Source organism: Aedes aegypti, chromosome 2 (genome assembly GCF_002204515.2).
Source record: "Aedes aegypti strain LVP_AGWG chromosome 2, AaegL5.0 Primary Assembly, whole genome shotgun sequence".
NCBI classification, from domain to species: Eukaryota; Metazoa; Arthropoda; class Insecta; order Diptera; family Culicidae; genus Aedes; species Aedes aegypti.
In genome coordinates this window covers 335,841,223-335,865,482 of record NC_035108.1, presented here as the reverse complement: position 1 = coordinate 335,865,482, position 24,260 = coordinate 335,841,223, and the positions used below count along the sequence as shown (strand labels likewise).

The 24,260-nt window shown below is 36.7% G+C and overlaps 1 protein-coding gene across 2 annotated transcripts in view; it reads left to right on the top strand.

Annotated features, from left to right (window-relative positions):
* Positions 1-24,260, top strand: part of LOC23687802 (serine/threonine-protein kinase grp) — a 99,894-nt gene that overhangs the window by 3,362 nt on the left and 72,272 nt on the right. Inside the window, exon 2 of one of the 2 annotated variants that reach the window (XM_021846021.1) lies at positions 8,540-8,712. The exons of the other annotated variant lie outside the window; for it this stretch is intronic. The gene's annotated coding sequence lies outside the window, so the exon portion shown is untranslated. The remainder of the gene's footprint in view (positions 1-8,539; positions 8,713-24,260) is intronic. 2 annotated transcript variants of the gene reach the window in all.

Here is a 24,260-nt window from a genome sequence, read left to right as displayed (position 1 = left end):
TTAATAAGCGGATAGAGACATTTTACATATTTATTACATTTTTCTTGAATGCCCTCAATGTGATTTTTGAATGTTAAAATCTTATCTAGCATGAGCCGTAGATACTTAACTTCATCTGACCAATTTATTGGAACTCCTCTCATCGTGACAACATGTCTACTTGAAGGTTTCAAATAAAGAGCTTTTGGTTTATGTGGGAATATTATTAGTTGAGTTTTGGAAGCATTGGGAGAAATCTTCCATTTTTGCAAGTATGAAGAAAATATATCCAAACTTTTTTGCAATCGACTACAGATGACACGCAGGCTTCGTCCTTTGGCGGAGAGGCCTGTGTCATCCGCAAACAAAGATTTTTGACATCCCTGAGGTAACTCAGGTAAGTCAGATGTGAATATATTGTATAATATTGGTCCCAAAATGCTGCCTTGAGGAACACCAGCTCTTACAGGAAGTCTTTCAGATCTGGAATTCTGATAATTAACCTGAAGTGTACGATTTGACAGATAACTTTGAATTATTCTAACAATGTATGTTGGAAAATTAAAGTTTTTTAATTTTACAATCAAACCTTCATGCCAAACACTGTCGAATGCTTTTTCTATGTCTAGAAGAGCAAGACCAGTAGAATAGCCTTCAGATTTGTTGGAACGGATCAAATTTGTTACACGTAAAAGTTGATGAGTGGTCGAATGTCCATGGCGGAATCCGAACTGTTCATTGGCAAAAATTGAATTTTCGTTGATGTGGGTGGGCCATCATTCTGTTCAAAATAACCTTTTCAAAAAGTTTACTGATTGAGGAAAGCAAACTGATTGGACGATAGCTAGAAGCTTCTGCAGGATTTTTGTCTGGTTTTAAAATTGGAACAACCTTAGCATTTTTCCATTTATCAGGAAAATATGCTAATTGAAAACATTTGTTAAATATATCAACTAAAAATGATAAGCTACTTTCTGGAAGTTTCTTGATGAGGATGTAGAAAATTCCATCATCGCCAGGAGCTTTCATATTTTTGAATTTTTTAATAATAGTTCTCACTTCTTCCAAATCAGTCTCCCAGGTATTTTCGAAAACGTTCTCTTGATTGAGAATATTTTCGAACTCCTGAGTAACTTCATTTTCAATTGGACTAGTAAGTCCTAAATTAAAATTGTGCGCACTTTCAAACTGCATAGCAAGTTTTTGAGCTTTTTCGCAATTAGTTAGTAATAATTTGTTTTACTCTTTCAATGCTGGTATTGGCTTCTGAGGTTTTTTCAAGATTTTAGATAATTTCCAAAAGGGCTTGGAGCCAGGGTCCAATTGAGAAATTTTATTTTCAAAATTTTTGTTTCTTAATTGAGCAAAACGTATCTTGATTTCTTTCTGCAAATCCTGCCATATAATTTTCATAGCAGGATCACGAGTGCGTTGAAATTGCCTTCTCCTCACGTTTTTAAGACGGATCAAGAGTTTAAGATCATCGTCTATAATCACGGATTCAAATTTTACTTCACATTTTGGAATTGCAATGCTCCGGGCTTCAACAATGGAATTTGTTAAAGTTTCAAGAGCATTGTCAATATCAAGTTTAGTTTCTAAAGAAATGTTAACATCAAAATTAGAGTCAACATACGTTTTATATATATTCTAGTCGGCTCGTAAATAATTGAAAGTGGAGCTGATAGGATTGAGAATCGCTTCTTGGGATATTTGAAATGTAACAGGGACATGATCAGAATCAAAATCAGCATGAGTAACTAATTGGCTACAAAGATGACTAGAGTCGGTTAAGACCAAGTCAATCGTAGATGGATTTTTAGAAGAGGAAAAACATGTAGGGCTATCAGGGTATTGAATTGAGAAATATCCTGAAATACTCATCAAATAAAATTCTGCCGTTGGAATTACTTTGAGAATTATTCCATGACCGATGTTTGGCATTAAAGTCACCAATGACAAAAATTTTTGACTTATTGCGAGTCAATTTTCGCAAGTCAGTTTGGAGCAAATTAACTTGCTGTCCAGTGCATTGAAAAGGCAAATAGGCAGCTATGAAAGTATATTTACCAAACTGTGTTTCAACAGAAACACCTAAAGTTTCAAAAACTTTAGTTTCAAATGACGAAAACAGTTGATGTTTTATACGCCTATGAATGATGATTGCAACTCCCCTACATGCCCCATCAAGTCGATCGTTACGATAAACAAAAAAGTTAGGATCTCTTTTGAGTTTAGATCCAGGTTTTAAATACGTTTCGGTAATAACTGCTATATGCACGTTATTAACAGTAAGAAAATTAAACAGCTCGTCCTCTTTACCATTCAGAGAACGAGCATTCCAATTTAAAATATTTAAATTATTATTTGGATCCATTAGAAAAACGTAATCCAATAACAATTTGATTTGTATATTTTACACCTACTTGGACTGCTTCAGTCATAGTGGTGGCTTTGAACATTGCATTAATCATTAGATTCAATTGTTCAGTTAGAAAATTAAAATCAGAGGCAGACATGTCATGTGATTTCCCATTAGAATTTTCGGTAGACGAAGAAGCGGAGTTACCTGTGGCGGTAGGGTTTTTTCCATTTGATTTGAAACAAGTAGAATGGGTACCCATGGATCGAACAGAGGAGGAGTTCAAATTTCCTGCTACGATATCGGCAAAGGATTTACCGTGGGTAGATACATTCGAAAATGCAAGATTCGAACGGCTACCCGACGGATTAAAATTAGTTTGTGAATGAGCATGATTATGATATTCCTGATGGGTATGATTCATGATCAAGCGATCGTTAACTGAAAAATGAGCATTGTTCGATACTCTACCAGGCAAATTCCGGAAACGACCGTTATCGTAACGGATATTATTTTTCATCTGCCTGGCACGAGCCTCAATGACCCTTTTGCGTGAAGGACAATTCCAAAAATTGGACTTATGGTTAGCCCCGCAATTACAGCATATGAACTTAGTGGTATCTTCCTTCACTGGACAGACGTCTTTGGCGTGAGAAGAACCTCCGCAAATCATGCATTTAGCATCCATGCGACAATTTTTTGTACCATGACCCCACTTTTGGCACCGACGGCACTGAGTGGGGTTCTGGTAATTTCCTCCAGGTTTCTGGAAATGTTCCCATGTCACACGGACATCAAACAAAAGTTTTGCTTTTTCTAAAGCTTTAATATTATTTAGTTCTTTTTTGTTAAAGTGAACTAAATAAAATTCTTGAGAAAGCCCTTTCCGAACAATGCCAGATTGGGTTCTCTTTTTCATAATGATTACTTGGACAGGGGAAAATCCAAGTAAATCATTTATTCCATTTTTGATCTCTTCAGGTGACTTATAGTCACTTGAGAGACCTTTCAAGACAACTTTGAACAAACGTTCAGTTTTGTCGTCATAAGTAAAAAAATTGTGCTTCTTCTCTTCAAGATGTCTGAGAAGAAGTTTACGATCTTTAAGAGTTTCCGGCAAAACGCGACAGTCTCCTTTCTTTGCGATTTGGAAGGAAACCTTGATTCCCCTAATGGAGTTCAAGATCTCCTGCCTAAATCCCCCAAATTCGGAACAACTGACCACGATAGGCGGCACTCTTTGCTTCCTCACTTGAATCAAAGAGCCTGGGCTAGAGGCTGCTTCGATTTGGTGTTCGGAAAATTTGTCTAGAGCATCGAACTGATTGCTCATTTCGATACAATTATTCATTTCACCCTTGGAAGAAAGTTCGCATTCCGGGGAAACGTCCTTTCTTCCATTCTTGCCACGTGTAGTGACAGTTTTAAAACCCACTTTTTTAGAAGGAAGTAGTGAATTCAGAGATTCACCCTTCCTTTTGTTTGTTGTTGATACCATGTTTAATTAATAAACGAAAGAAGACGTGACCTTCGAGAGGTTTTTTCCCAAGACGGTGTCCAAGAAGGATTACCACCGCTAGCTTTCGCCAACGGGTCCAACGAAAAATCGAAGGCACGGGTCCTAACAAGGATCGTAAAGGGATCAATAGTAGAAAATAGTACTGAAAAGTACTGTTTTAGTAGCACTGAAAAGTACCGTTTTTAATTTTAGCACTGAAAAGTACTGTTTATGTAGCACTGAAAAGTACTGTTTATTGCTTTAGGTAGTTTTTAAGAAAACTTCCAAGAGCAGAGAGAATTCGTGTACGCACAGCACGAAGGTACGATGCGCACTGACCACTATTTTCTATTTCTATTTTTTAATTGCTGAAGGTATGTGTTTGGCATTTTATGATAATATTATTTCAATCATTTTTCGAATTCAACTTAGGGTACCGGTGCCATTAGTAGACTACCTAAGCTATAAAAAATCATAACAAAATAACGAAAAGCCTTAACAGAGATCTTTTGGCGTCAACAGAAAGATTTCAACCTCTACTATATGGGAAAAATATAAAAAGATTGATAAAACTAATTTTTTAACATAAAATTGCTTGAGCCACTATTGGTACACGTGTTCCAGTAGTTGCGCTAGTGCTCCAGTAGTAGACGTTCGGGAATGATACAAGGAGTTTTAAACAAAATGGTAAATTTTTACACAGGTTTAACATTTTTACATCGGAACGGCAACTAATATCTTTCGATTGAAGCATAAAGATTATCTATGGGGCTTTTCTTCATTTTTATACATCCATTTTAAAAACTGCTTTCACCCGTTGATCCACTACTGGAACACGACGGCAACTATTGGTGCAAGGGAGCAAATTTTTTGCGTAAACTTAATTATTTATATGACTTTTTGATAAAATAAAAAACTGCAATTTGGTAAACCGACTAAACTAGAAGCGATCTATCCACCAAAAATAGTACATGTCGTTTTTATCGAAAAATGTACGTTTTATTCCATAGTCCAATCTACTGGTACATTACAACCATTGGTACCGGCACCCTATGGGACCTAACTTTTCAAAAACATTTTTGTTGCAGGATTGATATTGTCTTCTTTCTGATCGGGAAATGTATGGCAATTGATAAATTTGTTTTAAAGTCTACCAAGACTGTGTATCCGTTTACAATTAAAAGTATGATTCATTCTAAGATTGACTTGATTGCATCGTACAAACAATGTCCATTTTTTTACACTAAAAAAAATCAAATAAATTCCACGATTAATTAAAACGTTATCATATCGTTCCATAGAGCAGACTGGAATTTATCAGAAACAGGATGGGCGTACAAAATTGTAGTGCGCGGCAAACAAATTAATTTCCATGTAATGCTTATAGTAATGCTTTGCTGTATGACCAAAATCTCGTACTCGAAGTCGCTTGAAATGGTAAAAAATAGCTTTTAATTAAATCGTGAATATTTTAGAAATACCGGGAAAAACCGGAAGAAACCCGGGAATTTGATATTGGCTTTTCACAATCCGGAAAAAAAAATCCGAGAATTCAAAATGGCTTGAAAATATACGAGAATTAGAGTAAATCGCCAAATGTTGAACGGTTAAGGCAGAAGTTTTTATGTTATTTGATTGTTTATGGAAATTCAGATTGAAAGTTCGCGCTCCTTGTTGGTTGTGAGGACAGGGTTTGGCCCGCGAACCACTTTTCCTGACCACTTCAAGCTGAGACAGAAGTGAAACGTCTCCTTCGGCACTCAATAGACTTAAGCGGCTTCTCCCAATGTCCTTTACCTTCGACATTACAGCATCAATCACGAGAATGAGGTTATACTCCGGGTACTGTTTTTGCTTCGACCGTTTTTTGGAAGCAGGTTCGGTAGCCGATGCGCAATTTCAATCATGATGTAAACAAACAAACGGTGATGGCATTGATGCCATAGTGAACATAGTGAAATCCGAAAAAAGTTTCAGAATGCAATAGTTAAACTTTACTGGATTGCGTTTTTCGCCATTGCAACAGACACCATATTAGGATTTTTTTAAATAATTATTCAATTGATATTTAAAGCAGATATTTGAGCAATATTGTGTAATGCAATACAGTAATGTCCCGATTTTGTCAGTCCCATGCTGCATGCAGGTTGACAAAATCGGGAAAGAGCTAAAACCGGGAAAAAAAAGTTTGTTTTATATTAACTTTAAGAACTTAGTTTTATGATTTTGTTAATAGAAACATTGTTTTTTTTTTATTTCCAGTTTCTGTGTACCGTAATCCAAGGTAACATTGACCAGTTTCTTGGATAATTCTTGCGGAACATTACTAAAGGACCTATGTACAAATGAGAGATTCTCTCCTCTCTCGTTCTCTTTCGATTATAACAGTGGAATACTAAAGGTTTTGGGAAGTTTTTCACTATAGATCGAAAGTCAATTTCCTTGACTAGCGTTTCATGCAAAAAACGCAACAGAAGAGGTTAATGTGACACAGTTATTAATAAAAGAGAAAGTAAACAAAGAGAGCCTCTCAATGTTAGATAGGTCCAGTCTTGGGAACTGTGACCACAATTCACCACAGTTCATCGATTCTGCCATTCCACCAAAACACAAAGCAGCAGCAGCATCAATACCATCAGGCGTTGCGCTGCCAACGGCTCACACACTGCTTGACTGTTTTTGTCTCTCCACTATGACCATTTTCGGGCAGCCATTCCAAGCTGAATGATTGAAAAAAGTGTTAAATCATTCAATCGCTAATATTTCGCTTGTGTTTTCAACTAATTGAAATCTATTAGCTCCAACAGAAAGACCACAATCATTCCGTTACGATACATATAAACAAGTTCAATTTCATACTGCCTTTAACGAGCAAAAATGCAAAACCCCGAAAACCGCAAAAATCGTGTCACCACTGTGCTCGAGTCATTTCGCATTCGGGGTTGAAAAACGTTAGGAAGAAGAAGATTACATTTTTTGAAGAGCCGTGACATTTTTTGTTTTGAACCGTCATGGTTTGCTTTGGATTTTGATGGTCGTGTAGAAAGATGTAAATGTAGAGGCGGTAAATGTTTGCTCCAGTACTTTTCTCATCCCTGGATAGGTCCTTTAGTAATGTTCCGCGAGAATTATTAAAAATATCAAATTTCATAATTTCGGTCTTTAGATGATTGTATAGACGTGGCCAAGGTCATAATTGACTTTATGCACCCAATATTGCCAGTATATACGTGCTTACTTTGATTAAATTGAATATCAATTTTAGGTTGACAAAATCGGGCAAAAAAGGATGCTAAAATCAGGGGTAGACAAAATCGGGGGCTGACAAAATCGGGTCCGAATTTAGTACTATACCATTTAATTCCACTAGAGTTTTTTTTTGATACGCGTATTTCGACCTCAACTGTAAGGCCGTCTTCAGTGTCGTGTAATGGTATAGTACTAAATTCGGCTTTTTCATCTACTTATAGGTATTCTACTAAACAGCTCGAAGATTTATTAAAATTTATTAAACTTTGAAGTTGTAAGTGAGAAACTATTTTGAATTCCTACATATTCTTGGAAAACAATTTGAAAATATCCGGGAATGACTGAAAAAAAAATCTCAAATGAATTCCTAAAAAACGCCAGAGGAATCTTTCAAATATCTGTGGAATTATACATGAAGAAATTACTGGCGAGAGAAAACTTTGAAAAAAACTCCTTCGACAATGATTCCTGGGCATACACATGCAACAATTCTTTGAGGAATATATGGTGGAACTCCTATGAAGATTCCTTGGTAGTGTCTTGTAGGAATTCTTGGAGAAATTTCAATTGATTTTTATCCAGGATTCTTTTGAGATCCGTATACTGAACGAATATCTGTAAGCATTCCTAGAGTAATGAAGACCAATAATTAGGCATTCTGAAGTAATATATGAAGAAATCCGTACAGGAAACTCTGAAGGAGTTCAAGGAGAAATCTATGTAGGTATTCCAGGATAAATCCCTTAGGAATCTGTGGAAGGTTTCAAGATGGAGTTGATAGAGAAATTCCTAAAGTCACTAGAGAAATAAGTAGAGGAATCTATTTTCTATCTATTTAAATAAAAATGAAATGGTGTTTGTATGTCACTAAATGGCATACGAACGGGTCAACGGTTGTGTTTCATAAGAATCTCAAGAAAGAGAGAAAACCAGTCAAGAAATCAATTCACAAGCGTTCTCTTATCAAAATCGTACATAATTTTTGGCTGTTCGAATCTACTGATTCATTTTACCCCAGCATACCCTACACACATCAGCGAGGAATGACTGGATTTCCAAACAGCAGCACCAGCAGCGGATCATATCGACTTGGACGGACGGAACGGGGAACGGAGTATCGGTCGTTTGCTTGCCACTGCTCTGTTGCTGTTGCTGCTGAGTGCGCAAGAGTGTGCTGTCGTCGTCTTCGTCTGCTGTTCCGATATACACGCAAAACCGACGCAAGTGTGCGTGTTCTCCTCTCGCTCTTTCTCTCTTGCTGGTTCTCTGGACTGGATGTACATTTGGCCAACAAGGCCCAGAGCCGCAAGCAACAGCAGCAGCAGCACTCAAGCAGTGCCACATTTTTCTCCATTCTTTCGTGTCGTCGCCGCCGCCACACAAAGAAGTTGTGGTGTGCCCCGTAAGATCTGAACCAATCTAAACCGGAGATTCACAAATTATCCACACAGGATCGAAGGAACAACGGGTTCAACCCGGGCTCTCGGGGACAAGAAGTGCTTTGTCGTAGTAATCCGGATCGCGAGTGAATCAGTGCCCTAAAATCTGGGGAAGTTCTCTGGAGTCCCGGACCGGAATAAAGTGCCGGAAATCGAAGGTTTCGAAGCCGTCTCTGGATTGGAAGGTGAGTTTTTGCTCTGGAGTTTTCTACCACAAAACCATGGCAGAATGGGTATCGATTTTGAGTTTGGGTCGAAATCTGTAGACAGAACAGAACTTTTGGTTCAGAAAAAATGGCAGAAATTTCGATGGGTTGTGAAGAGCGGAACAAGAAATAAAAAACTTGAAATTGAAGGTCCCATTCGAAAGATACCACCATAGAGACTCATTCACATCAGCAGAGTCCAGTTCAATCGTGTTGGTCTGCGTTTTTTATTTCCTTTTTGCAGTCATCAGCAGTACCCAGCAGTATAGTGCTTCTTGGTTGCAGCAGTGTTGCCGGCCGGAACGGTACGGGCCGGACTGAGTTACCTCGCCGAATGGGCTGGCGATAGCACATTTTTTGGTTTTGTATTTTGAACTGAGCGAAAATGTTATTAAACTGCTGGATCCGTGATTTTGTAACATTTACGCTTATGACCTGACTAGAAGGGGTGATAATTTGTTTGAATTTGGTTCTTCAAATAACTTCAGCCGAATTCATACTTTGAAAAGATAAGTTGGAAATCGTTTACCAAACATGGTATTTTTAGATACTGGATGCTTGAATTTAGATGATGTTCAATGAAAGGTCTCTAAACTGCCCATAAATGCATGTCAGTCCCATGTTTGCTGGATTTCCTATTCGCATGGGGCAATTATGCGTTTATGGGCAGTAAAGTCACTTTTTGTCTTTGTCGTTAATCGTGGTACAAAATTGTCGAAGCTCCACAGAAACATGCAGATATTGTTTCGCGATTTTGCACAGAATTTATTCTCAGATTCCTCGAGGTAATGCTTTATGGATTCTTTCAATGATTTCTAAAGATGTTTCTGCTTGAATTATATGGACTTATAAGGACTGTTCTATGAATCCCTCCAGAAAATGCTCTTGAAATTTCCTACCAATTCTCTTCAGTGTGCTTCCAGATATTCTTCGAGCGATTTGTCAAGAGATGTTTAGAGAAGAATTCTTCCAAAATTTGCTTCAGGAAATCCTAGACAGGGATTACTACAGACATTTTTCCCTTATTTCTTTCTCAGAAAAGGCAACGACAACTTTAGCGTTTCTTTCAAAGATTTCAGCAAGAGTTATTTCAAAAATATCCTCAAAAGTTTAACCTGGATTTTTTTTAAAGTAACTCGTTTGTGAATATTTCTTGGAAACTACAAATATTTCTCTGAGAGTTCCTACGCAGTCTTTCCAGTTATTTCCTGCGATTTTCATATAGATTTCTCCAATAATTTACCTCCCACTGATTGCTCCAAAAATTCCTCCATGAATTATTTCTGCAAAAAACCTTTTTTTAATTCTATCAGAACTTCCGTCTTAAATTCTACCATAATTCCTCGTGAAGTTGCTCCATGAATTTCACAATCCCATAAGAGATTTTTAGTGGATAATCATCCAAATCTTCCTCCCAAGTCTGGGAATTCGTTCAAAGACCTTTGCAGCTCCACAAAAACATTCTGATATTGTTTCGCAATTTTCCATAAAATTTATTCTTAGATTCCTCGTGGAAAAGCCTTATGAAATCTTATAATGATTTTTCCACAGATTTCTTGTGGATTGATTGCAAGGACTCCTTCTGGAATCCCTCTTAAAAATTACCCTAGAGATTCGCTACAAATTATCTTAGGTATACTTCTAGGTACTCATCCAGCGATTGGTCAAGGGATGCTTAGAAGAAGTTATTCATATTAATTTCCTCCAAGAAATCCAACGACAGGGATCACACAGAAAAAAATCCTTGAGGCTGTCAAATTACTCCTAATTTTTTTTTTCATCGATTTATGTAATGCTATACTTCAAAGATACCAGCAAAAGTTCTTCCAAAAATATCCCCAAAAGTTTATCCCGGATTTTTTACGTAATTTATTTGAGAATTTGTCCAGGAAAATACAAGAATTTCTCCAGGAGTTCCTACGCTGATTTCCCAGCTGATTTTCTGTCCATTTTCATATAGATTCTTCAATTATTCATCCACGGTTTTCCTCACTGATTGCTCCTAAATTTCCTCCAAGAAGTATTTTAGGAAATCTATTCAAAATTCACCCAGAAGTTCCTCAATAAGTTCTACCAGGTATCCTTTGTGAAGTTCCTCCGGGAATTTCTCCAACATTTCACCCAGGAACTTATTAAGATAAATCTCCATGCAATCCTTAAATTTCATTTAAGATTTCACATCACATTTCGTCCGATGTTTTTCAAGAAATTCCATTAGAAAATCTTGCAGGATAGTTTTCAAGGGATTCGATTGATTACTTTTTTAAATAATTATCTAAGTAATGAAGGTGAATCTTCCTCTGAAGCCCGGAATATCGTTCAGAAACCAGTGCAGGCTACACAGAAACAAGCTCAAAATCCGCACTCTTCATACAAATAGTAGGCGTTTTGTATGAAGTAGACGGATTTAGAATCATTTCTTAGGTGTACGGATTTCGATCACTCACGGTATATTTCAGAAAAATCTCCCGATTTTTTACAGGGATTTCTCCAACAATCAATACTTGGTTCCCTGGAGACACCTTTGGAAAATTACACAGCAGAACAAGTTTTTGTCTCAAGCACCAAAATACCGCTATTTACTGATTCTGGTTTTTGAGATATAAATGGTTGAAAATGATATATTTCTGGAAAACTTATTCAAACAACCTATAGTCAGAAAAGTAGACAAGCTTAGTTTAGCGATCCTACGTGTTTAGCAGACGAAATTCCGGTCTAAACCAACTCGATTTTTCACTTTTATAGCGTTTAATTTCCGGATTTACAAAACGACGTAAGATTTTCAATTTTCGGAACCTAACCGCTTCTTTCACCGCGAATCAAAACGACATACTACTCGAGTCGATTTTACACTGGTGCAAAAACGTCGTAAGTATTTGAATAAAACGGTGTATCATTTTGTCATTAATTTTGTGTGGAAAATAATGGAAACTACCTTGTTTTTGAACTCGAGTTGATTGGCCCGATTCTATGCACTCAGTAGATTGGATTACGAAAAATAATAATAAATAAGTGTAAAATGTGTTGAAACTTACAAAAAATACAGTATATTATACAACTTTGGCGACCTGTAGTACATTAATCGTTATTAACGAGATTTTCAGCCCTGGGCCCGAAAAGATTATATTTCTGCTGTGTTATTCAAGAACTTTCTTATAAAACTTCCCAAAGAATACTGCTAGAATTGTTAAATATGGGCTAAAAGGAAATTTGAACAAGCATTTCAAAAGGGCACATCGACAATGGTAAACATTGGCTTTGCAAGACGCTGTTGAGCCCAACTCAACTCGGTCACGCTCACCAATATCACTATCAGGTAGAGTTAACACCAATCTTTCTGATAGTGGTGTTAGTTTGCGTGAGCGGGCTAAAAAGGGCTCAACAGCAACGTTTCTGAAAAAAAAGGTTCAAGACCTTTTGGGCGCTTTTCAAATGTTTGTCCAGCTGGATAATCTTCTAACGAAATTGATGGAAAAATCATTCCATGAATTCCTGGCAAACTCTCGTGTTACAATTCTAAAGGGCCAATGAACAAATCGGATTTTGATATCATTTGATAGCATTTCCCAACACCCACCAACTATGCAAACCTTGTCAACATAACATAATTGCTTTTTTCAAAATCGGTTGAAACCACCAATGAACGAATCTTAGCTTCATCAAGAGGACCTACGATAGGAAATTTTTGCAAACTGTCATTGGCCTTAGCATGGTGAGAGGCCAACGACTTTCTCTTGTTCATTCGAAGTAAACAAAAAGGGCCAAGCCTGTGGCCAATGCACGCTAGCAAAAATCGAGTTGGCCTATCACAACAGCCGAAAATGGTCCAAGCATTTATACTCATATTTTTTCCACATTTATGACAATTCATGGAATCATCGCCCTATAAGAAAAATTCTGTTTGAATGGCTTGAATACTCAGAAATACGAAATTGTGAAATTGTGGTGAAAAATATTCGAATAGAAATTTCTCAAATCTGACAATCTAAGGATTGGCCCTTATGTTTTTTAAGCGAGTACACTGAGGCAATTAAACTATCGATAAACATAGAAACCCCTTATGAAAATCCGTCACAAGAAATTGAAATTCAAAAGTTTGCCTTCTGAAACCAGAATTCGCGGCAACCTGGAATCGAACTATAAATTTTGCGATCGGGGCCTATCTCCTATGTTGCTTCGCAAAGCTAAAATGCGTAGATGACGCTCTTCTACAATAGGGATTAGTGCTCTTAATCAACATGTTTAGTAATAACATAGGAAGAAAAATCACCACAATCATTTATCTGACAAGATTGTTGAAATTCAAAGGCACAGGAAACCGTAATTATTCATTTCAATTTGAAAAAAAAAAAAAATCACATCCTAACCTCACTTTTGATTGCCAATAAACTCTAATATTTAAATGCTTCACAAAATAAGGTTTCAATATATTGTTTAGGGAAGACTTTACAATCGATTTTTAAATGTTTACGAAAAAATCCTTTGGAATTTTTTTCTCAATCAGCTATGTTTGGAGAGAGTTTATATCTAATTCAAAAATAAGTTATTGATATAAAAATGTCCATGTATTCTATTCTAGCCAATGAGCACAATTTTTGGACTGGGATTGTATCTCTCTAATTCGATCCTTCCGTTTTATTTTGCAGATATTGAATAATGGCCTTTTCTCGTGTTATTGGTGTAGTTACAAAAAATATTGGCCCATTTCAGTACAAGCGATAGTTTTCCAAGATTTTTTTTCATGAGGTAATTATCTCCGACAAAATGTTCTAAGCTTTTCCTTAAACAGAAGTTCTATTCCTTTAACCTTCTTGCATACGAGTGTTTGGATATTCTATTTCAGAGTTTGTCTAGATTTTAAAAATTGCCACACTGAAAAAGTATTTTATATTGTTCTTGAACAAAAAAAAAAACAAATCAAAAATAAAATTTTAAATTTTGCAAAACTCCATTTTGAATATTTTTTTTAAATTGAAACCATAGAATCTTAATGGGAAATAGAAGCTTGGGACAACATTTCATTATAAAGAATTTTTTTAATTTTTTCTAAGAACAATCTTTGGTGGATTTTTAATTCTTTAATCAAAATAAATACGTTTTGAGATACAATGAGGTATGAAGGCAAAAATTTATTAATTAACGTATAATTTATGATCCTGCCCTACAAGCCATTGGTAAACAAGTGTGTAGTTTGTTAATATTTAGCAAACGAAAGGATTTACACATTATTTAACAATTCTTCAATTAAAAGAAGATCCTCCTGTATCTCCTCTCAGTGGTGATAATTTTCATCTTGTCCCATTAATTTGCTCAAAAATAATGAGTTACACACTCGGATACCAATGGCTTTTTAGGACGAGATCATAAGTTATGGAAGAATCAAACAATTGGGCTTTCGAAAAGCACTACCCAAGCGAACGAAGCCAACCGAAAAACACTCTGAGCGTGCAAAAAATGAATCGGACAACTTGGGCCTTTGCAAAGCACTACCGAATTTTCCAAACAAATTGCATGCAAAAACTCAGCCCATTTTAAAAACTTATTCTTGGGTCAACATGATTGCTTTATCTATGGAAACACTTACTCTACCATACCGAAAAGTTTTCGGCGAAAACGTGTGCGAAATTTTCTGCAAATTGAAGACGATCTAGTTCTGTGACTGATAGATTAGACATGGAATTCATCTTGTTTGAAACTTTGCATTTCATCTTGCCCATTGTACATTCTTTGCTTTACTTTCATGAAGAAATAATCGACAGATTGAGATTTGACTCGAACTATCTTCAATCAGGAAATTAAAAACCGGGAAAATTCTAAAACCAACAAAAAAGCGAGAAAAAACGGTAATTTCTAAATGGAAATTCGCTTGCCATCCTGAAGTATTTTCCTGAAATAACGCATGAAAGAATTTTTTTGAGGATTAGAAAATATGTCTGAAGCAATGCTTTCTATAGATTTGATAGAAAGATTATCCTTCAGAATATCTTTTTCAAAATATCATAGATAAAACTGCTACTTGAATTCTTGAAGAAAGTCTGAATATATCAAATGCCAATTTCTTAAAAATAATCTCTATTGTAATCGCAATGGCTTTTCTACAAAAATTCGTGTAAAAATCCTGGTACTGGAACCAATCTTCAGAAATCTCTCTACAGGTTACTCGATGAAGATCTTCAGAAATTCTTCTACTAGATCTTCCTGAAATTACTCTGAGTACACTTTGGGGAATCCCTACAAAAATTCCATCAAGAGATGACTCAGAAAATTCCTTTCCCATGTTATGCTCCAAATTTGCGGAATTTGTATGTCAAATAATAAAATGTGGTCCACAGGCTCCAATTGATGGATGACGGTGTCGCTCACTGAAATCATTACAAATTTGAACTGCATCTGTTCATGTTGGGAAATGAAAATTAGGAATCTACTGCAGATACGAATCAAAAATGTTCCTCAACTTCGAAGAAAGATTTTATTGGACGGTCTCAAATCTCTAAAGATTTATTTGCTCCGTGAAGATTTTTACCTACAACTTGTTCATAGGGCCTAAATTTGGTTGCAGCAGCATTTTTTTACTATATTTTCTTGACCTTGGTTAATAGTTGTGCTCAGTTGTCTTGTGGATAAGTTTGAAAACCTGTAAAAATTTTCCTGAAACGTGCTTTATCGAAAAATCCTTTCAAAATGAATAAGGACAAAAAATTGAAGATTTTTGACTTCTTCAAAGCTTTTATTTGCTATCCTCTTTTTCCCACGACTTTGATCGACTATTTTTTTTTTTACGAAAAAAACGTCTTTATAAAAAGTGCTTGAACAAACAATGTTGTCAATGGTCTAAATTTGTCAATATCAGTTTAAAAATGTTTGATTGTTTTTTTCAATAGTAAATTAATCGTTTATCAATAGTGTTACTATTGAAACAATTAGTTGACCTTTGGATTAAACGGATGAGTATTGAATCATATTCAAGAAACTATTGCATAGTATTCATCTAGTTCGGTTTGTTTCAAGTTCGTCGAAAAAAGGAGCGTCAGAACCCCAAAAAGTTAAACAGTATATTTTGCAATGGATACGATGAACCACAATCGGGTTTACCATGCTCAACCAATCGCAATTGAAAGTCCAAAAATTGCAAACACAAGAGCAAGTATCCAAACCACCTCCACACCGATCGCTTTTGGCCCCCCAACAGTCCCCAAACGTTCTGGACACCGAACCAATCCCAAAAGAAAGACCACGATTGACCATGATCTTTTCCATCCCGGTAATCATCATCCATCCATACCCCTGTCGTCCATTTCTCCAACCCTTTTGCCCGTTGGATACACACCCAGCTGAACCAGCTTTACATTTCTCTTTCTCTTCACCCTTCCTTACCCCCTCATTCCGCTGGGGGGTTTCCCATGGTCTTATCCACTGGTGTACTAAACCAGCTCGGTCGAAGAATTTTGACACTAGAGCGGGTCCGGATCACGTGGGGATCAAACGGGAGCGTGCCCCGCTCAAGTGTCACAATTCTCAGACCGAGTAAATTTAGTACACCGGTGGATTAGACCATTGTTTCCTCTCATCCATGAACTTGCTCTTTTTCTTGCGCGTTACATTTTTGCCGTACCACGCTTTTACAGGGTCAACCTCTACTAAGCCTCAAATTGGTTGCGGTGTGTGTCGGTTGTTGGTTTGGTGGACACACTCGTTGTGAATCTCGTTTGTTCATTCTTTTGTGCTGGTAGAACTCTAGACTTCTTTTTTTTTTTGTTTGGTGGACCGACAGACTCATAGTGGCTTGAAGTTGAACAGGAATATCTTTTCGCATTAGCACCATTAGGATCATGATTTCGTCTTCACAGGAGCATGCAACGGATTCATAAGACACTGCTCACTATTCGATATTGATTCATGATTCTAATAGACAAAATATCTCTTTTTAAATCCAATTTTCCAAATTTACCGAAAATGTCGAATTTTCATTTTAGCTATAAAAATTATCAAATTACTTTCTAAAGTCGTATTTTATTGATGAATCAAGGGCTTTACTGCCCATAAAAGCATAACTGTCCCATATGGAAAAAGTAGGCATTGAGAAAATAGTGCTCAAAGTTTGAAGTTTGTCTTCTCATACAAATCTTCATAATTTTCTAGTACATTTTTACAAGCCATATTCATTTCACACAACCACCCATATTACTCATTTTGCTTCTATTGATTAGCAAAAAATATAAACTTGAACACAATTCACGTTTTGCAATTGCTATTTGGGTTCAAAGTTCATATAGAGACTGTTATGCCTTTATTTTTCATTATGGGACTGTACCAACTTGATATTTTTCCACAACATTTTCAAACAAAGTGTGTTAATTTTGATATGCATAGTGAAGTACATATTGAAACATGGATGTTGCCACGAAAAAAGGTGTTGGTTCGAAAATCAATATGGGACAGTTATGCTTTTATGGGCAGTTTAAACAATCCGAGCAAGATTTGCACTTTTGGCCAACTTTTACATAAAGTGCAACCACTGTGAGACGAACAGGCAGGTAGGTAGAGGGTAGCTGCTTTTCCGAGGTAATTTCGGTTCGTTTGTTTCACGGCAGGTTCCCTCACGTGGTCGACCGTTCTGTTCTAGTTTAAATCGACCGCATATGGGTTTGAAAAAAAAAACGGAAACCATCCAAGGAATTCACCTTCGTTGAAAATTAAAGCATTTTCCAGAGCCATATTATATTTTTGGATGCTCCCAAAAAAAAATGTCTCCCCATGAATTCTCCGAAAACCATCAGCGAAATTGCTTTTCCCCGATTAAAGAGGCGGTGGTCGTCAGGTGACAAGTGGCAGGGAGGGGACATTCGCGCAACTTTCACACACCACACATAATCCCAAATCCAGTTTTGGAAGTTAAATATCGCGCGCGAGAAAACAAGGAGTAGAAGAAATGTTCGCTTCCTTTTTGTGTGCCATTTTTCCTTCTCTTCTCCTTCTCCAAAACGTTATCGGCAACCCAGGGGCCTATCTGCTGCTTTTATGCTCCTTCGTTGCTTCCTTCCTCTTCCTTGTTGCGGATTCTTCCATGTGCAAGTGCATATGATGTGATGGCAGTGCTGCTTCTGCTCTTGTTGCTGCTTGCCACTGAGGCACCCCTCCTACAACCGAGAAAAGCAGGTTTTGCCATTTTCCCATGGGTTTGGATCGCGCCTAGCAACAGGACAGCGAGAAAACGACGAATATGCACTCGGACCCGGAGCCTGGTCCCGATGTGGAGTGGACAGTGTTGCCTGAATCGATATTTTTTAGTTTTATGATTCTCGTTTACGATTTTAGATTCTACAAGAAGGAAATTAAATGGTTGAAAAGGACCATGAAACACTTCTCGGGGAAACAATAAATCTGATTTGATTTAATTTCATAGTCAATGCGAAAAGCGCTAGGGAGATGGTCAAAAATGAAGAAAACGTAATAAAAAAAAGTGTCTTTCACATGCATAGATGGGGTGCACTGAGATGTCCTAATGACTTAATTAAATTGATGAATAAAAGAAATACAATCCAGCAGATAGCATTGACGGCAAACGCAAATGTTTTCAGTATGCATGCTGAGGATCGCGGGTTCAAATCCAGTCGGTCGAGAATCTTTTCGGGTTGTAAATTTTCTCATCTGTGTTGGAAACTCTAAAAATGATGATAATTACTGTAGACGTAATTCGCGTTATGACTGAATGACACTGATGTATGTGATGAAACGACACAAGAACGTGTCCTTGAAGATGTATTGATCAAAAAATGTAATTTTACATGTTAAAGGATACGAAAAGGATAAAACTGTGATCGACATGTACTGAATCAGACACAAACCTGTTTCAAATTCGGCTCAAATTTACGTTATTCTTCTCGCTTCTTTTATGTGCATCCAGAAGACGTATTATCACATGATATTTTAGTGAGTGAAGGCATTAGTATTTTCGTGCTTTTTACACGATTTGCAAACATTATCCATTGCCTATAAAACGCGCTCACTAAATGATTTTGGACGTATTCATAATAAGAATACCAAGCTTAGAAGTAAGTAACAGGGGCCCAGATAGCCGTAGCGGTAAACGCGCAGCTATTCAGCATGACCATGCTGAGGGTCGTGAGTTCGAATCCCACCGGTCGAGGATCCTTTCGGGTTGGAAATTTTCTCGACTTCCCAGGGCATAGAGTATCTTCGTACCTGCCACACGATATACACATGCAAAAATGGTCATTGGCATAGTAAGCTCTCAGTGAATAACTGTAGAAGTGTGCTCATAAGAACACTAATCTGAGAAGCAGGCTTTGTCCCAGTTGGGACGCAACGCCAAAAAGAAGAAGAAGAAGAAGCTTAGAAGTAAACGTGTAGACGCGGATTTTTTTTTAATTTTTTTTTTTCAAACAATGTTTTTAATAGTGATTTTGAGTGATTTTGCTCATATGGCTGTTACAATGGCTGGCTGATGTCCCTACTCACGATTTCAAAGGCACCAATCTGCAAAAATATTGAACGTACGAAGTCGACCTTCTTATGTTAAACTCTCTGTTAGTGCACAGAGCTAAAATAGAAATTGCAATGTTGTTTGATGCTTCTTTCGCGAGATGTGTGCCTTCAAAATTTCGGTACATTTTTTAATGTGGATTCCAAACTGATTCACCTTAAATTCTTCAACAAGCCTGTGGGAAAGAAAGGGTTGACACACTTGGTTTAAAAATAAGAGAAAATATGAAATTAGTGTAGCCCCATATTGAAAAACGAAGGCATATCAGACTCTATATGCATTTTCAACCCTAACAGCAACTAAAAATCGTTAATTATGTTCAAGTATATATATTTCACTGCTACCAGTGGCAGCATGAGTAATCTATACAGTTGTGCTAAATGAACATGGCATACATGTACTAGGAGTAGACCTACTTCAAACTTAGAGCGTTATATTCTCAATGCCTACTTCTTCATACGGGACAGTTAAGCTTTTATGGACAATATCAACGTCTATTATCAATTTTTGGTATAGTTCAGAGTCTTTTCGATTTGCTAATTTTGTTGACTTCTCTATCATCATACTAAAGCGCGTTTATTGACCATTCATTTACTAAAGATCACAAAATCGTTACTGACAGGCAGACAATTCTGGGATTTTTTAGATATGACTAGCTTACCCAATATGGCTTGCCACGTTCCAATGAGATTCGGAAGCAAAAATAGATAGATTGGTGATATCTTTGTCCAAATGCGATTTTGCAACTTGAGCAGAAACAAAAAATGTAATAGCTGTGAGACTGCTCTAAAAACATCAAGCTAAGAAGCTGACTCCATCCCAGTTGGGATTTAACTTCAAGAATTATAGGATAATTCGACACTGATCCTTCATAAGGGCTTAACTAACATGCTCTATTTCTCTTCATCAATCCGTTTTTGTGTAATAACTTCACTGAGTCAAAGAAAACTTTAATATTGCTTTATTAGGTAAAAGGCGAGATATTATGATTATTTATCCTACAGCACGATTTTTTTTAACGAATAGTGAATCAATTTTCTGCAATTATACAAAGTGAGCAATCAGCATGAGAAATCGATGTCGGATAGTTATAATTTTGTAAACATTACCCGTCAGCGATTTGTGACATTATCATAATAATAACTATTTACACCCTGACAGAACTGCCTATCTCAAAAATAGATAAGAAGGGCGGGACGATGGTGCGAGCCTACCCACTCTGTCATCGGTGGGCGTCGGGCGTGCTAACGGGTATAGCATGGCCTATGGGGCTCTGCCTGCACAAATGTTTTCTTTCTCTTTCACTTTTTGTGAATTTGCTAACAATGCCATTAAAGTAAATCCAATACAGGAATGCAGTGCAGAGCCTCATAACGCCGTTTTCGGTAAACGTATTTCCCAGCGTGGGGGTTTATAGGGATGTTTGTGTAAACAACGCAGATTGGCCATGGCTAGGGGGTGCGTTGATATTAGCAGATTAGCAGATTAGCAGATTACCCGTCAGCGATTTGTGACATGTGTCAACAATGTATTATTATTGACTGTAAAATCGCCTATATGTATGCTCTAACCTTATTCCAGTAAGCACGTTGTGTAAATGCTGTTGTAATGTTCTAATCTCTAATAATTGCAGCCTAAAGAATTTTAAAGTGCTACGATAGTGTTTCTTCTACTGTGAAACATTTCAAAAGTTCCAGCTCATTCTATGAATTTTAGAGTAGAATATTACCGACAAATGAACGAGTTTTCTATTAAATAGCTGTTGCAATGTTTTATAACTGATTGTCGTTTATCGAAATGAAAGTTGTTAAGATCCTACATTCAAAATTTCAAAAATATTGAATATACTGTTGTGGTGTCCAAAAAGTTATATCGTAGTGCCTCGAAGAATTCCTTCAGCACCTACTCCAGAAATTTCTATATGGATTTCCACGGATTTTTTTCTTGAGATTGATCCTTTCAGATTTTTTTAGGACTCTGCCAGTAATTAATCTACAGATTGTTCACTCAAGATTCGTGAGATATTTTTTTTTTCAATTATTTCTCCAGTAGTTCTTACATAATTTCCAGTCCAAATTCTGCTATGAATATTTCTGGGATGTTTCCTAGGGCTACAGCTAGAATTTTCAAAGCTATTACCACAGATATTTCTCCCATACTTGGCTGACGTTTTATATTGAGTTTCTAGGTAATGTATGGCGTGCAACAAACTATTATCTCAGGAATTTGATCTGAATTTTTTTGTTTGATGAATTTCTTCAGAATTTGCTTTAGCAGTTCAACGCTGATGCCTCCAATGATTTCCCCAAAAATTACTCCGAAAATTATTCTACTGTTTTTTTTTTAAGTTCTCACTTTAGATATCTTCCAAATTTTCTTACAAAATGTTTTTCATTAAGTTTTATTCTATGGTTGGAGAAATTTGTTTAAAAACATATAGAGAGACTAACCGCTTCAGCACCATTCAGCTATTATCGGCAACCAAATTTCAAATGTCAAATACACAGTATTTTTCTATCAAAACACACCAATGAAAACATTCAAATGATTCTTTGTTCTGTCAGCTTCCCGCTGACGAGATTTTCGAGACTGAACAAACAATATCACCAGAGAAGTCAATTCAAATGACCACGCTTCAAAATGCCGAACAGATTCGCCTGCAGTTCTTAGGCGCCGTCCACAAATTACGTAACGCTCTAAAGGGAGGAGGGAGTAGGCTCAAGCGTTATGACTCATACAAAAATTTAATTTTTTTATGCAAAAAGCGCTACGGCGGGGGAAATTATGGGAAAGCTGCCGAAGAGAATGAGATTGCCGACAATAGTCACACTGACAAGAGATGTTCGAAGCGTTGTCAAACCGTTTGCAAAAAGTTTTGAGCAAGTCTGTCGGTGTGAATCGATAGAGGATTGAGCAATGCTGATGTCCGAGAAAGTTACAAAAGAAGCGCGGCATCGGCTTAGACAGCCGAAAATACGTAAATTACCCTATATAAAATCCCAGCGTTGTCTGTCTGTCAGTAACGTTTTGAAATGTTTCGTTGAGCGCAACAACTGCATTTTAAGAGCACTTCAACAGTCAACTCAAATATTACAAACATTACAATTGCAAATTTTGGAGCACTACAACAGCTATGTGACAGAATATTCTAGAGTTTTCTGGGACATTGTTATTCCCAATTCGTAGAATATCCTCAAACTTCTGCCTTATGTGCAACTATTTGGCTAGGCATAACCCAACAGACAAACATAGACAAAATCTTTGCGATGTCACACATTCGATTCTGTATCGATCCAAGCCAAATATTTGCCATAGTGTACTGATAGCTTTAATATGATGGTCCCCTAAAACAACTTTACGAAGCATTCCTTTCCCATGAGTCGATGGTCCCTTCATTACAGCTGTGATTTCGAAGGATAACAATAAATTATAGAACACTGCAGCAGAATTATAGAATTATTCAGCAAAATATTAAAGAATTTTCGGAAAGATTCTTCTCTCTTATGCATCAAATATTCTGGAATGTTTCACACCATAAAAACACTACAACAGCATTTAAGGTTGTAATCATTTCAGATCAGAACATTACAACAGCATTGAGGTCACATGTTCGATGGAGTATGATCAGAGCATAATTTTAAGCGATTTTGCGTTCCTTAGCCTGTCGATGTCGGGTCATGGTAATAAAATTATAACCATTATTCTCTACTTCTGAAACTACATCACCATTAGGGCAAAGTCTGCTTCTTAACTTCATTCACCACTTTCATTTATCGAAATCATTTTTGAACCTAGGTTGGAACTGGCGATACTCTTTTTTCTAACCAAAATCCGATCAAAGTTCGTCCAAACTACAATTTGTTTGACGTTAGTTTATTTACGCGTTGATCACCGACCTAGTTCTTAAAAAACGACAATAGTTATCAACGGTAAAAGTTCTTTGTCGATGTTGTCATTTTACAGTTGAACATAGACATTATCAATCTTTAAAAGATTGGAACGTGGCTAGCCACGTTGGGTAAGCTAGTTGTTCCAGAAAATCCTACCAGAATACCTCAAGACGTTCCTACGACGATTGTAGTCGTGTTTTAGTCGTTTTCCTAAGGATCCCTCAAGGGATTTTACCACGAAATATATTAGGAGTTCTTCCATTAATTTCTCAATGCATACGACCAGGAGTTCATCATAAAATTTATCCAGAAATTTATTCCAAGGATTTCTCTAGAGATTTCTTAATCATTTTATCCAGGAATTAATCAGTTTCTTCCAAAGATTTCTCGAGTAATTTATAACGGGAATCGTCCTTGAAGCTTGTTTAGAGTTTCACAGAAAAATGCTTCAGTAATTATTCCTCGAAATAAGAACATCAAATTTCTTTAAGGTATCCGTCCCTGATTTTTCAGGGATTCCTCAAACAAATTCTTTTGGAATTTTCTTCAATTATTATTTAAGCATTTTCTTTTTCTGGGGATTCATCTAAGACTTCCTCAAACGTCAATTAGTTAATTTGGAGATCCCTACAGGAGTTCGATGATATTTTGGGACTTCTTCGGAACAATTTATTGAAAAATTTCTAAAGGTATCTTGGCACCGCGACTACTCCAAAGCTTTTTCAAGATGGCTTAAGTAAAGCTCTGGGTGTTTTCAAGATTGTTCAGGGATGCATTCAGATTAAAGATTACTCCAGGATTTCTTTCGGAAATTTATCCTGAAATATCTCCAGTGATTGCTCAGAGGAATCCCGACAGGATTTGGCGAAAATCTACGGAAGTCTACGATGAGGAAGGGAGATTAAAAAGTATCATATTTTGGTCTTCGTAGTTTATGGACGCATTTCAGAAATTCGAAGGATATGAATGGATGAATTTAGGGAGGGCTGAGGATTTTCTTCAGACATTCCTGGAAGATACCTTGAAGGGATTCCAAAAGAAATCTCTGAAGGCATCCTTGGAAAAAATCCCAGTTGAATTCTTGAATTCGTAAAGGTTTTATGAACAAAAATCATCGAGCTTGGGAAGTCCGT